This window comes from Vulpes vulpes, chromosome 10 (genome assembly GCF_048418805.1).
Source record: "Vulpes vulpes isolate BD-2025 chromosome 10, VulVul3, whole genome shotgun sequence".
In the NCBI taxonomy this organism is placed as follows: domain Eukaryota; kingdom Metazoa; phylum Chordata; class Mammalia; order Carnivora; family Canidae; genus Vulpes; species Vulpes vulpes.
The window spans coordinates 33920186-33934677 of NC_132789.1; the positions used below are offsets into that span (position 1 = coordinate 33920186).

At 46.3% G+C, this 14492-nt stretch overlaps 1 pseudogene; it reads left to right on the plus strand.

Moving 5' to 3' along the window:
• The first annotated feature begins 307 nt into the window (after positions 1-307).
• LOC112931997 (large ribosomal subunit protein uL22 pseudogene) lies at positions 308-876 on the plus strand (annotated as a pseudogene).
• The last annotated feature ends 13616 nt before the right edge of the window (positions 877-14492 follow it).

A 14492-nucleotide genomic window follows, 5' to 3' on the forward strand; every position in this document is an offset into this window, starting at 1 on the left:
CTCTGCCTGGGTCTCTGCCTCTCTCTGTGTGTCTCTCATGAATAAATAAAATCTTAAAAAAAAAAAAAAAAAAGGAAAAAGAAAGAGAATGCTCAGGAATAACAAAAACATTAAATGAATGAATGATTAAATCATCAGACTTGCTCCAGCAGGTATTAAAATAGAATAGCCATGATGCTTGGTAACTAAGAAAATATTTATGCAAGCCCAGAAAAATTGATCACTGAAGAAAACATAAGACACAGGTCCCTTGTATTGGAAATGCAGTTTGACTCTTCCCCCGAGCGGCCTGAGGTGACCTCTGGAAATGGTTCACTATTTGCTGGACCCAGAAAACCCTACAAAGTCATGCAAGTCGAGAGGTTTAAATCCTCGTGTTCACTTTAAGAACACGCATGAAACTGCCCAGGCCATCGAGGGTATGCATATCCGAAAAGCCACCAAGTATCTGAAAGATGTCACTTTGCAGAAGCAGCTTGTGCCATTCCGTCACTACAATGGTGGAGTTGGTAGGTGTGCACAGGCCAAACAGTGGGGCTGGACACGGGGTCGGTGGCCCAAGAGGAGTGCTGAATTTTTACTGCACATGCTTAAAAATGCAGAGAGTAATGCTGAACTTAAGGGTTTAGATGTGGATTCTCTGGTCATTGAGCACATCCAGGTGAACAAAGCCCCCAAGATGTGACATGGAACTTACAGGACTCATGGCCAGATTAACCCATACATGAGCTCTCCCTGCCACATCGAGATGATTCTTACTGAAAAGAACAGATTGTTCCTAAACCAGAAGAGGAGGTTGCACAGAAGAAAAAGATATCCCAGAAGAAACCAAAGAAACAAAAACTTATGGCCTGCCCAGGAGTAAATTCTACATAGAATAAATGCAAATAAAAATTAAAAAAAAAAAAAAAAGAGGAAATGCAGTTTGAGATAAAGGTGGCATTTCAAATGGGAGGGGCGCTTGAAAGGCAGATCAGAAATACCTACCAAGGGGATCCCTGGGTGGCTCAGCAGTTTAGTGCTTGCCTTCGGTCCAGGCTGCAATCCTGGAGTCCTGGGATCAAGTCCCATGTCGGGCTCCCTGCATGGAGCCTGCTTCTCCCTCTGCCTGGGTCTCTGCCTCTCTCTCTCTCTCAGTCTGTCTCTCATAAATAAATAAAATACTTTTTAAAAAAAGAAAAAATACCTACCAAAATTTAAAACATTCATACCCTTGGATGAAGTGAATATGCCTTTGGAAAATTGTTAAAAAGAAATACTACACAGATGCAAAAAGAAAAAAGATATGCAAAATGAAAGTCATCGTTTCATTGCTCACAAGAGCAAAATACGGTGAATAAACTACATGCACAAAGAGGTATTTTTAAAATAGGTGTACCGTAAGCATAAGGGATACTGTGAAACAAAACAGCTGGTGTAGGCATACACGTGTAAATTCAGAATTCACTCAGGACACTGGGTGTTATGCTATATGTTGGCAAATTGAACTCCAATAAAAAAAAGAAAAAAAAAGAAAAAGAAAAAGAAAGAAAAAGAAAAAAAGAGAAAGAATTCCCTCAGGAAATATGAGGCGCATAAAGGCACATTACTAAATGCAGAAAGGGCAATGCCCATTCATATAAACAACCAGAAAGTAATATGTAATATGCACGAATATTCATATGCACCAAGTACATAGACAGGAAGTGCAAGAACATATATCAAACTCTCTCCTGGGGCGCCCGGGTGACTCAGCAGTTGGGCACCTTCTTTGGCTCAGGTCGAGATCCCCGGATCCGGGATCGAGTCCCACATTGGGCTCCCTGCATGGAGCCTGCTTCTCCCTCTGCCTGTGTCTCTGCCTTTCTCTCTCCCTCTGTGTGTATTATCATGAATAAATAAATAAAATCTTAAAAAAAAAAAAAAACCTGTCTCCAGGGTTTCCCCATAGGACGTAGAGGGAGACAGAGCCAGGGCCTTAAGTGGGAGAAACCCAAAGTGTCTCCATACCGTTTGACGTTGGAAGAGAACAGTGCGAGGAGCTCTTGGCTCGGGCTGTTGCACAGGCAGGCCAGCCCCACGAGGCTGTGCGGCCCATCGAGACTGGCTAGCGTGCTGGAGGGGCTCCGTGCTGAATTTCGTTTTGTTTTAATTCACTTTCATTAGAAGTCAAGCAGTCTTGAGTTCTAGACCAGCAGCCACCTGACAAAGGAGTCACAGGTAGGTTTCCGCGTACCATAGTAGTCGTTAATACTTAGAAAGAAATAAGACCTGTCACTGACCCTTCCAAGCTTGACCTTGAGCAATGACCTCTCTGACCTGAGTTTCCGGCCAGGACGGCCCAAGCTGCGCTGTGTGACCCAGGACCCACTGACCACATACTGAGCTACGTTTTTTGGACATGTTTTGGATACGCTGGGTTAAGGTAAGACATACTCTTGAATTCATTGCCCTGGTTTCTTTTTCCTTTTTTATTTTTTTTTAAGATTTTATTCATTTATTCATGAGAGACACAGAGAGAAAGGGGGGGGGGGAGGGAGAGGGAGAGAGAGAGGCAGAGACACAGGCAGAGGGAGAAGCAGGCTCCACGCAGGGAGCCCAAGGTGGGACTCGATCCCGGGGCTGCCCTCTTTTTCCTTTTTGAACATGGCTACTGGAAATCTGAAATTACACCTCTGGCCTACATCGTCTATACCTTGACTCGCCATTTCATGCAGTCAAGAAGCCTGGGTATTCTTTCTGCCTCAGTACGTCAGGTACTGGGTGGCTTAGAGGAATATTACCTAACATCTCTGATCTGTGGTTTCCCTGCACAGGTCCCATGAACACGCACTCTCACAGGGAATGTTATCAATGAAAGCCTTTTGGAAACAGTTTAAAACAAAACCGTCAAATGAGTTTTGTTTTTTGTTTTTTTCCCCCAGAAATTCAGTAACAACTGCATGCCTCCCAGTGGCTACGTCATGGTTGCGGTTAACTCAAAGTTTTCACAGCAGTTTTATTTGCCCTAGAAGCTTCACCCAGGACGCTGACGTCACAGATGTTTGTCTAGCCAACCCAAACAGATAATCCTGGACTTAAAAATTCCTTTTCTCCTAAATTCTGGTTCAATTGTCCCTGAGAGCTTATTCCTCAACTCCCACGGTCTAATCTGCAAAATGGGGCTAGAAATACTTTCCTTATTTAAAGAAAGAGGATGGAAGCAGATCGCTTGTCCTTGACGGTGGTGTGGGGCAGGTGGGGTGGAGATGGGGGGTCCCCAGAACCACCACCAGGCAGCTCTGGGCATTTGTTAGAAATGCAAATTCTCAACGACCAGCTGAGACCCACAGAATAAGACGTTTGGGGGTGTGACCCAGCAAAACATGCTCTTACAACCTCCCAGGTGACTCACACCAAAGCCTGAGAACCAACGACCTGGCTGATTGTACCAGGGATCCCAAGTTCTGACATTCCAACTAAATTCCGTGATCCTAATCTGTCACGTGGCGGTGAGTATGCAGTGTGGTTCAGGAGGTGAACTCAGGGTGCACTCGAACCAGCAGAGACGGAGGCCTAAGGATGGAGCAAGCTACACAAATTACCAAGACTCCCAGGAGCAGAGGCGAGCGTTCGATTTGCCTGCTCACTGGTGTGAAAAGGAGAGTTTATTATCTTGGTTCTTTTAAGCAGGAGGAGAGGAGGCGGGTGGGGAATATTCCTGTCTGTCTGGGTCGCTAGAAACAATAGACGACACTGTACTTACTTCACTCGAGCTGAAGGTTTTCCGCCAAAACCCAGGTGAGCAGTAGGCTACAGGAACGCTGCGGAGAGGAGCGCGCGGTTTCAGGGGCTTTAGAGGCCATGCAGCGAGGTGCCGCAGTGGGACAGGTCGCTGAACAGATGGACATGGAAGAAAGGGAGAGGAAGGGAAGTGGGGAGGGTGTTTTAGCTCAAACCTATTTGCTGTCCTTACAGAAGGCAATCGGTGGGAAGACGAGGAATCTCCGCTCCACCCCCTACCCCCACCAGCTCCCCGGGTCCCCAGGTGCTGGGCTCCGGGGCTCTGGGAGTACATGATAGGTGAGGGTAGAGGGGTGTGACAAGGCATTGGTTCTTCAGGGGCGGCTGCCCAGCCCAACTGGCGAGCATCACAGGATGCCCTTGGCAAGCCCAAGCGAGCTTCGCCCGTGAGCTCAGAGCACTGAGAGCTAACCCACGGGGAGGCGTAGGGCGGGCCCAGAGACAGGTGACAGCGGAGTCTGCAGGCCAGACGTCCTGCCGGGTTCTGTCTTCGCGATCACATCACATCCCAGGAACTGGCCATAGAGCCCAGAGAGACCCTACGGACAGGCCATCAGGTTGGCCTCGCTGTCCTCAGACGCTAGATGGTTTCCGGGCCACAGGAATCGATGACAAAGTCTGCGGCATGAGCCTGAGTATCCCAGTGCCACCGTCAAGATGACAGTCCCCTCCACCCAAAGACAGCTTGGGGAAGGTAGCCCCCGTGCCTCAGGTAAGCCCTGGCTCTCACACCAGCATTCACGGTCAGTCAGGTGCTGCTACAACTTCTACGACCGCGACCCACGTTCTCTAGTCTCCAGGGAGCTTTCCAGGCTTTTCTCATTGAATGCACCAAATAGCCTTGAGTGGCTACATCCTCACGCTCCCTCTGGGAGACAGACCTGAGCTAATGAACCTAGTGACTTGCAGCAGCGGTGCGGGGATCTGAGCAGGGCTGAGCGGCTCTGAGCCCCCGGGAGCCCCCGCATCAGCGGTTCTTAGGCCTGGACCTGCCTGGGAAGCATCTGGGGGGCTCCGGACAATGTACAGCTGGGCACTGGGCTCGGCCGCCCTGGGCCCCAAGACCTGCGACGGGGCCTGAGCACCTACACCCCCTACAGGCCTCAGGGGCCGCTGATGCTGGAGCTGGGGGCCACGCTCTGAGAGCCACCTGTGCCGTGTGGGTGACGTCATGGCCGGTGTCTCCACAGGTGATTTCTACAGCAAGCACCAGACATCTTTCCCCGTCGGCTTGGCTGGCAGCGAAAGGCCCAGGCGCCGTCCAGCAGAGCCTCCCCTGCCAGGCCGCGCCCCGACTGCCTGTGGGGTAGGGTCAGGACGCAGATCCTGCCCTGACAGCCCTGCCTGGGGCTCCAGAGTCTGTGCCTCCATCTGAGGGCTCCCTAGAAAGGCCCGCGGTGGCACCCCGGTCTCACCTCGGGGGCTCCCGGAGCAGCCGCGGACCAGCCCCACGGGCCCCAGTGGGCATCTATTAGGAAAGCAAATTATCTGGCTCCATCCTAAACCTACTGAAAGGGGCGGGAGCAGCGATCTTTGTTTCAACCAGCCTTCCAAGTGATCCGCCTCACACCACTGCTTCCCAAACCCACTGCACATTGGATTCATGTGAGGAGCTCCCAATAGTGCCGATGCCTGGGTCCCCTTCACAGAGATCGAAGTAATTCATCGCAGATGCTTCTGGTGCTTTTAATGTGCAGCAGGCAGCTGGGGACCCTCTAGCCACCTCGGGGCTCCGGGGCGGCTCTGTCGGGGAAGCGCCTGCCTTCGGCTCGGGTCATGATCTCGGGGTCCCCCATCGGGCTCCCCACTCAGCAAAGAGAGGCCTGCTTCTCCCTCTCCCTCAGTCCCTCTCCCTGCTTGCACCGTCTCATCCTCTCTCTCAAATATAAAAAATCTTTTAAAAAAAGGAGAAGTTGCAAGCACGGGTCTAGAGAAACAGCAGAGCAGCATCATAGATTAGGCATTTCTGAGATGCTGGAAATGTCCTGGATCTGTGCCGTCCAGTAAGGTAGCCCCATGTCACATGTGGCCATTAAACGCTTGAAACGTGGCTAGTGCGACAAAGGGGTAGGAGAACTCTGGGTTTCCCATTTTCCTTTTTGGGCGCTTGGTATTTGACGCACAGGTGTTCCATAATCCCCGACACTATTCATTCTGCTTCCCATTCTCTCCACAACTTATCTATCCACTTTTATTTGAGAAAGCTATTGATCCTTTATTAATGAGAAAGGACTAAAGCCAGGATTTAGGGCAGCAAAGAACAATGCAGGTAATTTGGGGGCGGGATTGACAGGAGACCAGTTCTAACTAAGCAGTGGAGATGGAGCTGTTTGAGAGTCAATAAGACTTTAGGAGAAAACCTACTTTTAGGTCTAACGTGGCCGTCATATAATCACATGGATTATGAGCCCGGGGACCCTGGGATCTCATTGCCCCTAAGATCTTGCCGTTTCAGGCGTCCTTGTGCCATTAAGGGAGATTTGACGAACTCGTGACAGTGCTGCTGCTCTTTACCTTATAGCGATAGAATATTTTCTTTTTCTTTTAATAGAATATTTTCAATACTCAAATGCTGGGTTGCTTAATGCAAAACAATTGGTCGTGGTTAGAGAGGGCTCCGTAAATGGTGTTGAATTGCTGATCATTAGCATATATATTTTTAAAGATTTTATTGATTTAATCCTGAGAGAGCCAGAGAGAGAGGCAGAGACACAGGTGGAGGGAGAAGCAGGCTCCACGCAGGGACCCCGGGATCACGCCCTGAGCTGAAGGTAGATGCTCCACCACTGAGCCACTGGGGTTGCCCCTCATTAACATGTTTTTGAACTCGAAAATTATATCATTCTGCAGTAGTTCTTTTTCAAGTGATGGCCAGGGAGTCCATTAGGATCCCAATCACTTATGTGACCCATAGGAAGTAGGGAGAAAAAGGGCTTTCGAAAATGTGCAAAGAGGCATTGGGGGCACAGTCTTCCAGGGGTTAAGGCCTGCCCACTTTGCTGTATCTGCGGGTACACTGAGGCAGAGGAGGGAGCAGGTCCTCCTCCTGGACACTTCCAGGAAAGCAGTGCTCTCTCACCTCAAGGGCAGAGTTTCCTGCGGGGAATAGTGTGGGGCACAGTCAGGGACAAGTAGCACAAGGAAGCAGAGAGCACGAGCAGCCCTTCCCGGGGAGGCCAACAACACATGGGGGGGCAAGCTAGAAGTGGGGTGACTTCTGTGGGAGGGTCACTTTGGGGCCTGGAGCAGCGAGCAGCACGTGTGTGTAATGAAGGCATCATAGGGCCCAGATCGGAATCCAGAAACATGGAAGGACAGACACGGGGAGTCTTCCGGGCCTTAACCCGTGGAAGACTGTGCCCCCAATGCCTCTTTGCACATTTTCGAAAGCCCTTTTCTCCCTACTTCCTATGGGTCACATAAGTGATTGGGATCCTTATGGACTCCCTGGCCATCACTTGAAAAGAACTATTGCAAAATGATATAATTTTCGAGTAGACTTGTGGAGGGCAGTGATGGATCGATCTGGGTGCAAGACTCGGGTTGTCTGCTTCCTAATTCACTGACCTGGGATGGGTTCCTTGACCCCAGAGGGTCACTTTCCTTCCGTGTCAAATGCAGGTGGCACTTTCCTCATAGGACTTCCGTGAGGACGAATCGAGACAGTCCTGCCATGCGTTAGCAAGTGCTCAGGACACAGGAGCTGCTGTTTCACAGGTGACGCAGGTGGCACGGGGCACAGGGAAGACACAGAAGTTGCAGGACCTCATAGATGTGAAGGGCAGTGAGCGTGTGAGTAAATACTGACAGTTCTAGAAAGATGTCTGGTTGTTGTTTTGTTTTGTTTTGTTTTTTAAGTATCTGGACATTGAGTAAATTGTAGAAACAGTTTAGAACAGGAAAGTACAGGAAAACAGAGAGGAGGAAGAGCAATACTTGGAGCTGCCCTGAGTGGCTGCAGAAGTCTTTGAAAGCCTTGAAAATGTATAGAAAATTTGACAGCACTGCTGTTTAACTATTCCACAGCTCTAGCTTTGATCAGACTGTCAAATTTAAAATGTTAAAAATTAATATTAAAATATAAGAAATAAAAAATATCTAGAAAACATTTAAAATATTAATGGGATGCCCGAGGGGCTCAGTGGTTGAGTGTCTGCCTTCGGCCCAGACCGTGACCCCAGGGTCCCGGGATCGAGGTCCGCATCGGGCTTCCCTGCATGGAGCCTGCTTCTCCCTCTGCCTGTGTCCCTGCCTCTCTCTCTACGTCTCTCATGAATAAATAAATAAAATCTTTAAAAAATATATTTAAAAATATTAAGACCCCTGCTGTTGGGGCTCAGTTGGTAAAGCATCTGCCTTCAGACCAGGTCCTGATCCCGGGGTCCTGGGATCGAGCCCCACGTCAGTCTGCTTCTCCCTCTCCTTCTGAGCTCTTCTCTCTCTCTCTCGCTTTTGCATGCTCTCTTTCTCAAGTAAATAAATAAATAAAATCTTTAAAAATAAATTAAGACCCACTGCTCTCTACTCATATTGTTCTGCAACTCACCTTTTCTGCCTGAAATGGTGAATCTCTGGGTTTTCATGAGCATCTCGGCAGCTAAACTGTGTTAAACCCTTGAACGTGTATTTTGCATGAATTTTTTATACCATATGTTCGTTATCTACTGACCCATAACAAAAACTCCAAAATCCGAGGAGCTTCAATGTAAAAGAAAAGCAGCAACCCCGAGCTGCTGCCGCTGCCCACCATGACCCACCGGGTGTCCCTGGCTCCTTCTAGGGGCTGCGGGCTGGTCGCAGCCCCCGGGAGGAGGCGGGCAGGTGGCTTCAGGCGCGGCTCCAGCTGCAAGGGCCTGACACTCCTGACAACCCGGTTGACCCCAGGGGAGGCCTGCTTAGCTCCCCTCACTGATGAGCCGGGTGCTGAGTGAACCTCTGACGGCCAAGGGCCCAAATGGTGATAACAGACCCTGGGGCCCTGGGCATCCAAGCTTCGGTCTCTCTCTCCCTTGCAGCGCCCTCCGCGTGGTCCTTTCATAGGTTCGGGAGGCTGCAGCCTCAGATCCTTGAGGCTCCGAGTCAGGGAGAACCAGGGAATGCCTCTGGTCCCAGAGAAATGACTAGTGCACCCAGGAAACGGTTCCTGCGAGGATGCCAACTCCGCAAGGGCGGGGACTTTGCCTGTGTCCCCAGAGCCGAAGTGACCGTCCTTGCTCACGGTCCATCAGATGCATGGAGGAAATCGGACAGAACTACAGCAGGCCTCTTCTTGTCTTCCCTGCACCATCCCTGAGGCCAGCTCACCTGGCCCTGCAGACTGGACCACCCCCAGTGCACAGGCTGAGGGGGGACCATCCCTGAGGCCAGCTCACCTGGCCCTGCAGACTGGACCACCTCTAGTGCACAGGCCAGGAGGGGACCATCGCTGAGGTCGGCTCACCTGGCCCTGCAGACTAGACCGCCCCTACTGCACAGGCCGGGAGAGGCTGGCACGTTTCTCGAGGGACCTCAGACTGTCACCAAAATGGGGGGATGTGGATACTGGGAGAGGGGGCTTGCCTGAGAGCAACAGGTGTCTATCAGCAGGAGCTTTCCATTTGTAAGATCATACCGGAAGCTCAGAACTATTCCTTGGAATTGTTTTCTGAATGATAAAAATGCAAACACCTCTTAGACAAAATGAAAGAAAATTAATGGATGGGAACTTAAGCCTTTATCCCAATGCAGTAACATAGGGGATTTAGACAGATAAAATGTAATTATCTGAGTAGGAATTTGGCAGGGTGCCTGATTTTTAGGGTTCAGTTCACGATGATTCAGATTCCTGGAGGACTTGGAGAGAGGGGGTTCACCTGAAGAATTAGCAGTGCCATCCATAACAGTGCTCTTTCATGTATCAGAACTGAAGTCACTACAAGGGAAGAATCACCTTTTACACAGTACAAGATGGTTATCTTCGTAAATACAGATCTGAATCATCAGAACGTCCTGAGGCTGTTCTGAACAATCAAGATAGAGATTAAATTAAATCCGAATTCCCTTAAAATTGGTTTGGTTGATGATGCTCTAGCAGAAACTTAAATTAACCAGATGCTTGTTCATTAATACCTGTTTGTTGCAAATGGTTTTCATTTCATATCACAGTTTAGAGATACATTTTATTACGTATAGAACTTACATATTTCTACATGACCTCTATGTGTTTTTTGTTTATGCAACATTAAGAAACAAGTAAAAAATAGGATGTAGTATCTGTATTTGTCATGTTATCATTGCACATCTTCTATGGATCTAAGTGGATTGTAAATGATTTGAAATCTAGAACCAGCCGATGAATCATCACTCCATGGCAGTTTGATGTTGTATGAGGTTAGATACTTGCTACGTAAATTCTGGATTGAACAGATAAGATGAGAGTTCCCAGACTTTTACCACTGAAAACCCTCTTTAATACGTTTACTGCGGACAACTGTTTGAAAGATGTGGTTTCAATTCAAATAAACTGCATCTGTTATACAATTTGTTTGCCCAACAAATTTTGGGCAAACGAATTTTGTTTGTTTTTAATTAATCAAAGGAATTTATGTGTGATAAAACCTTTCCAGCAACACCCAGTCCCACACTCAACCTGATGAGTAGGGCAAGGGTGGAAGATTTGCAATGGTTTATAAACAAGTTCCTTTCAAGTTTTTAACACCAGGATGAGTTCATTCTCTTGCTCACCACTGAGAACTTGAGGTCGAAAACTACTGCTTGAAAGGGGCTTCTCTTGGGGAAGGAAGGCATGTTCCCTGAACTGGCATAATAACTAGTCTAGTGCTTTTTAGTCAGGTGTGCTTGTCGGTGCTGATTGACACCTAGAAAGTTCCAGAAGCATTCATTTCTTTAACAAGTATTTATTGCATGCTAACTATATGCCAGCCTCCACTCCTGACCCTGAAGAACCAGAAATGAACCAAATCCAAAGGGTCCTTGGCCTTGTGAAGCCTACGGTCAAGTGGAGAAGACAGAAAAGAAGCAGGATCAATCAATAGAGGTCCCTGTTGGATGGTGGTAAAAGGTGATTAGGAACAAAAGTAATTTGAAACCCACTATTCAAGGAAGGTGGTACCAAAATGATGACATTTTGTTCAAGACTGAAAAATGTGAGAGAAGGAGGTATGAGGAAGAGGAAGAGAAGAAAGTGCAAAGGCCCTGAGACAGAAGTATTCCACACACATTGGAGAAACAAGCAAGGAGGCCCACACTGTCCACTGGCCGCTCAGGTTAAAAGTTGAAATTTAGGGGACCCCTGAGTGGCTCAGTCAGCTGAGTCTCCAACTTTTGGTTTTGGCTCAGGTCATGATCTCAGGGTTGTGGGATCGAGCCCGTAGGTTCTGCTCTGCGGGGAGTCAACTTGAAATTCTCTTTCCCTCTCCTCTACCGCTCCCCCTGCTTCCATGCTCTCACTCGTGCTATCTCTCTCTCTCTCTCTCTCAAATAAATAAATAAATAAATAAATAAATAAATCTTTAAAGTTGATATTTAAGGCAACTCCTCTTAAAATAACACCTTATAATTTCTTGTCTTTCCCCACTATTTATCACTAAATTATACAGTGGTCATGGAGATATCTAGGGCTCAGGGCAGGGGTCACGAAAAACTTTCCAGCGCCTGTGCATTATTTAGATCATAATGTAAAGAACTCTCTTAAAACTGCAATGTTATCATGATGCAAAGAACACAATAGGTGTTTAATTAGCTCTTTCTGGGAGAGGAGCCGCAGACTATGATTGTCACTGATGCTTATGGATTATAACTACAAAGCTGCATGATTTTTAATCATTCACAGCAGCCATGAAATTATTTACTTTAATCAGAGCCCATAAAAAAATCTTGCAACAAGGAATTAGTTTAATGATGTTAGTAAATTTGCACCTGCATGAATATTTTCCAGAACTGTAATAGCAAGAAAAAGGACAATAACCAAAGAAAACGCGTGATTTCCAAAAGGATGTGTAAAATGATTCTATGTATATATACTTGTATATACAGGCACATATATGTACTAGATAGACTGGATGGATGGATGGATGGATGGATGGATGGATGGATGGTTGGTTGGATGGACAGGGGGATGGATGGATGGACAGGGGGATGGATGGATGGATGGATAGATGGATGGATGGATGGTTGGTTGGATGGACAGGGGGATGGATGGATGGACAGGGGGATGGATGGATGGGTGGGTTGATGGATGGATGGATGGATGGTTGGGTGGGTGGATGGACAGAGGGATGGATGGATGGGTGGGTTGATGGATGGATGGACAGGGGGATGGATGGATGGGTGAGTGGGTGGATGGGAGTATGGGGGAGAGATAGATTTTATGTACATATATATTTATTTATAGAATATATATTTTGTACCTTCTTATGAAATAAGAAAAATAGACCTCTATTCTTAGTATATTAACATGATTTGGTTACTAGTTGGTTTCTCTTATTTTAGGGATTTGCAAAACAAAGTGGGAGAGAAAGCATGAATAGAATTCCACAGAACAAACAGCCTGTTTAAGTTAGAGAATACAGTCACTGATCTCAGCAAGAACAAAGGTAAGGGAGATGTGTCTAGTTGGCACTATTGAAGGTCCAGAGTGGAAGAATCTGACTCTGAGGAGGTAAAGTGTAGAAGTGGTCCATTACGGTGTGCAATGGGCGGGGGGGAGTAATGAAGCAGAACCACCTTCCTGGAGATAGACGAACACAACAGGCCCTGGAGTATGAAATTCTGGTGATAGAGCTCAGAGATAATTGGCCCTTGAAGGATGTTGTAAACAAAAGGAGTATTTTAAGGGAGGAGACCCTCAGAACTAGAAAGTTTCCCAGGTAATTTCAGCTGCTTTCACCCATTTAGGAAGACTGTCCTGGTCAGATTCCATAGTGTATTTATATAGACTTTATAGAGATTTTTATAGAGATTTTAATAGAGATCTAAAAAATCATTGCAAGTCTCTATTCATGAAAAAGCTCACAAATTTTGCCATCTCAATGTCAATGCCTTTATTGTGAAATGACTCCACCCTCTAACAAAGAACCTTTTATTACAAATGTGTTATTCATTCAGGGAACAGGCAAGACCCTTACAGACATGCCCTTTGGGTTTGGAATGAGAAGAAACCAACAGATAGAGAAACACAATGAACAGACAATATCATTTTATCGTAAGACAAAGCCCAAAGGGAATTTAAATATTTAAACAAATATGTAGGCATTCCCCACTTGCAGGAGCCAAGTATATTTTGGCAGAAGGGAATTTCCATATTATTATTTCAATTTTGTCAGAGTTGGTTAGTCCTTTTTTAATTAGAATCTCTAACAAGCAAATACATTTTTTCCCCTTCATTGACAATATCCATGCCCAAATAATAAGAAATCGCTCGTAAATACACACTTTAAAAAATTATTAGTTCAGATAAAAACTTCATGAAGTAAAACCAAGGGAAACACCAAACTTCAAAACTGAAATGTATCTATCTCCACACGTACAGTCATTCAAAAAGCCACATTTTTTAGTAAAAGTTGGAAAGGATACCTATTAAGTTAGCATTACTTTCTGAATTTCTCTAGAAAAAAAGCAAAAGGACAGACTGGGGGAAAAAATGCAGATATTACTTGACTAAGGTAAGTACTATAACAAAAATGTGCTTCACTGGAAATGCATTGTCCATGGGAGCTATCTTACAACTCTATGTATTGTAGAAAACTGAAAGCAATATAAAAATATTATCTGTATACATGCAAATAAATTCTATCCAGTGGAGGTCTATCTACCAAAACCCCTTTTGCTTGGTAAAATTTGGGTAACGTAGATGAGAGCTATGTATTCAGTTCCTCCAGGTAGGATCTTCAATAGCTCCTATCATTATTTTGTTTTAAGTAAATTTCCAGAATATCGTGCCCATTCATACTTTAAGTGCAGGTAAGAAAATATCTGAGAAAGGCACCATTACTTTTAGTGTTATCCTAGAGATCATCTGAAAGCTATTTCTTAAATAGCTGTTAATTTGAATATCTGGAAAACAAACAACTAACTTTCAAGAGGAAGTCATGTCCCCGTTACCAAAATACTAAATACAATGATGGACCACATGCTAACCAGTATGCCCAACGCTCCTCCAAGGTAAAGACCATTTGGGGTGCGCTGAAGCCCTCTAAGTAGGTCTGCTTGAGCACAGAATCTCATGTGGTGTACAAAATATTATAATATGAATGGAAATCCAATGGCCAGTGGAAAATATGACTGAGGACATGGATGCCCTGAATATTATACAATCTGGGTGGCAAAATGTAATTCTATGAAAACTTGAGCAAAAAGCATACATTCCACCTACGTAAGTCAAAACAGGGAGTTCCTGGGACTCCTGGGTGGCTCAGTGGTGAAGAGTCCGCCTTTGGCTAGGGCGTGCCCCCAGGGGTCCTGGGATTGAGTCCCGTTGCGCTCCCTGCAGGGAGCCTGCTTCTCCCTCTGCCTATGTCTCTGCCTCTCTGTCTCTGTGTCTCTCACGAATAAATAAATACAGTCTTAAAAAACAAACACACAAAAAAACAGGGAGTTCCTGGAGACCAAAACTAATTATGAATCCGACCTGCCTTGGTGCTAAAAACTTAATTTACTGTCACAAGTATTGCAATCAGGTTTTTGCCATCACTGTATAGATTGTTATGGAAGATTCACATTTTCAGAATTGT